Source organism: Aplysia californica, unplaced genomic scaffold, assembly GCF_000002075.1.
Source record: "Aplysia californica isolate F4 #8 unplaced genomic scaffold, AplCal3.0 scaffold00382, whole genome shotgun sequence".
Lineage (NCBI taxonomy): Eukaryota > Metazoa > Mollusca > Gastropoda > Aplysiida > Aplysiidae > Aplysia > Aplysia californica.
This window is the reverse complement of record NW_004797652.1, coordinates 588,608-592,160: the sequence shown is the minus strand read 5'-3', so window position 1 is coordinate 592,160 and position 3,553 is coordinate 588,608.

Sequence of the window (3,553 nt, the reverse complement as noted above, 5' to 3'; positions counted from 1 at the left end):
ATATATATTATTATATAATACATTTTGTCGAAAATCATATTTAAGAATGGTCCACGAGTTGAATTTTGTTTGTTTTTTATTTTATATTTTATTGTCTTTCTGTGGTTGCTTTAATAATATCACAATATCAAACTTTTATGTGACTTTTCTTTGTTCTACTTCAAAATCATCAATTTGGTTTAATTCTTAGTTGTGGTGTTTTAGTAAGTGCGGATATGTTTTTGTTGATACTGCAGTCATTACAGGTATATAATAATTAATGTATGGTTGTGATGGTTTTTCTTTATGTGGTGGAACTGGTGTTTCTTGTTACTTGGAAATATTTCGGGCATCTCATGCAATTACCAACGCACCACCCAGCACAATGTGCCTACATAAAAAAAAATTCGATGGCAACAAGGCTAGAGGGCTACGGAGAAAGACCTGGATAGATGGAGTCAGGGAAACGTTAACAACTCACTTCATCCCCCTGACCCAAGCTCTCCGGCTGGTGACAGAGAGACGTCTCTTTCTTCCCGCGACAGCCAAAAGGGTATAAGCGGCGGATAAAAGTAAAAGTAAAGTAAAGTGAAAGATTTTCTCTGATGTGAATCGCTCAGTGATCATAATTATGATTGATGTCAAGTGCTTAGAGCTTATGCTTGTATGGAATAGGGAGCTATATGAATGCAATCTGTTCTTAATCTTTGTTAATTTTTTTTTCTTTTCAGTGCGTCACCTCCCTTCTGAGCATATTTCTGGCACAGTCGTTGAAGTCTTTGATTGGATGGGAGGGTCTCTTCTTTCTTGTCGCAGGGTTTTCTTTCATCAGTAAGTCGCTCCTCTTCTATTGAGCTTCTCTTGAATGATGAAAAAGTTGGTGGTTTCTTTTTCTTTTTCTTTTTGGGACTCCTCAGCTCAATTGTTTTCGTTTTTCATCGGACTTTTATCAAATGTTTTAGTAACTTACACACAGTCATTCCTCGTTATACCACCTACCTTTAGACAAGCATGGAGTTGGCAGAGCAGCTGGGTTGGCGGTTCAATGGGTTCCCTTGTTGTATAGCCCTGACTGCCCAATGTCAAGGAACATGAGTCTGCTGTGCGATCTATGCATGAAAAGTTTCTTCTTCTTGGTGATATACATGCACATGTGTTCAGAGCCGAGCGTCTTCTCTTTCTCTATCTCTTTGTTTTAGTAAAGGTTTTACATCACGCGAACTGCATAAGGTCATATGAGCGCCAAGGGGTGGATGAGAACAGAGAAGTCCTTACAAGGAATCGGGCTTACTCTGCTCACCTCTCTAGCTTCAACAGCACAAAGTCTGCATCGACTATCAAGGCACCCCCGAAATAGCGGGTCACATGAGAAGTAGAGGAAAATGACGATAGTAAGGATTAGAAAAGAAAAAGCAGCAGCTCCTTGTTGCAGTTCAGACACAGTTATGAGCATGACATTGATGAATCAGCCCATTTATAATTCTACTGTACAAAAGAACACGGTTAATCTCTCCCCTTTAGAATGGCCTAAAGACACTTCTGTTAGTAGCACCGCCCCTGGGGATATCTCTATGTTTTTTTCTCATGGGAGAAAGATTCTCAAGTAACCAACCAGAGAGTGCCGTGCATCGTGTGCAGTGTGTACCTCTGGTGGTCAAGTGGGTGGTAGTACCGTGGGGTGAATTTACCATAAATAAACCCTCTCCGTACCCCCTGGGGTTATTAAGTACCCCCGGGTTTGTATTCTTCACATTTTGGAATACGTCTAGTGCGAAAATCTCTTTGAAACGTTCAGCTTTTCTCAAAAAATCATTTTGACAGACTGCTATGCAAAGCGTACGGATCCGATTAACGAGAAAATTTCCTCTTTGGAAAGTGGTGTTCAGTTCCCCACGACGTATGGATACTAAAGTAAAACACGACGTACGGACAGTGTTAAAAGACGAGGAGATGTTTCTCTATAACCAAACAAATATACATACAAATGAAACCAAGCTTCTTCTACAGGTAGGGCAATGCCCACTTTTGGTGTAGGTCAAGATTTCTGGAAACCCCCGAAATCTGGGTTAGCCCGTTTGTTCTTCATTGTAAATGAGCTAATTCATCCATGTCAAGCTCATAACTGTGCCTGAACTGCAACAGGGAATTGCTGCTTTTTCTTTCCTAATCCTAACTATCGTCAATTTTCCTCTGTTTCTTTTGTATGTTTTGCCTTGACAGTCAAAACAGACTTTGTGCTGTTGAAGCTAGAGAGGTGAGAGGACTAAGTCTGATTCCCTGTAAAGACTTCTGTTGACATCCACCCCTTGGCGCTCGTATGACCTTATGCAGCTGCGATCGCTGTAAAACCTCTTCTAAAACAAACAACGATACACTCAAACTCTTTCCCGTTGTTCTGTCTGTGTTCTGTTATACGAAATTACTTTTTAAGATTTTTCTGGGGAGTTTTATTTTCTTATGGTTAATGCCTTTATCTGCTTATCTCTACTTCTGCAGCTTATGTAGAGTCCTGGGGTTTTTGTGTTGTTGTTTGGTTGTTTTTTATTATTTGGTAGGAGGGTGCTACTGGTAGGTCCTACTTCTTTACTTTCCCTCTATTGTTTCTGTCAGTCTGTCTTACTTTTTCCCAGCGCTTAATGGCCATTACTTTGTCGATGCGCTTCTCTTTACTCTAGCAAACAAACGAACGGTATGCAAAAACGAAAAATGTGAGGTAGCGTGGTGGAATCAGGCTCCCGTCAATTTTTGGACATGTAGAGTTATTGGTATCATCTTAAAGCTTGTTCAGTTGTCTTTATTTGGATGAAAAACATATCCATTTATCTTGAATACAAGTCGAGATATTTGCGAATGAAGGAGGTGGGGGTCACCTGTTTTCAGGGGTAAAATGAGTGAGAAAATAGCTTCCAAAGAATAGTTATTTCCTTAGCTTTAGAATCCGTGGTAACTGAAAATTTACATTTTTTGCGCCTTTAATAAACGTTTTTCAGAAAAAATCCACACAGAAATGAGTTCTTTAATGGGCATGAAAGGTGTTGAGGAAAAAAAAACCAAAAATTTGTTGAAAATTCAAAAACCTGTGGAACAATGCAAGTTTCTTCACTTTGATTGTTTTGACGAGAGCCTGATTCCACCACGCTGCCTCACAAATCCTCCCTGTCTTCTCACAGGTTTCATCCTCGCCATTTGTTTCAAGGCCAAGGACAGGAATGGCAAAGACATCTGATGGAGAGGGATTTCCTCAACTCACAGCAACCGTTACCTCGGTGTCGGCCATGTTGTTTGAAGGTGTTCATCCAAGTGTTGTGAGACAAAGTGTGTGTGTCCTCACATGTGGACGTAAAGGGTGGTTTTTCTTCCTGGCTACTTCTTTGAGGAGCAACTTTTCCACTGCTCTGTCTTTATTTTTGTTAAACGAGAGTGTGGATGTGTTTTATGTGTCAGGTCTGTGCTATGTGTGTGCGCGCGAGCGCGCGTGCGTGTGTGTGTGTGTGTGTGTGTGTGTGTGTGTGTGTGTGTGTTTTGTATGAGAGAGTGAGTGTGTGTGTGTGTGTGTGTGTGTGTGTATGTGTGG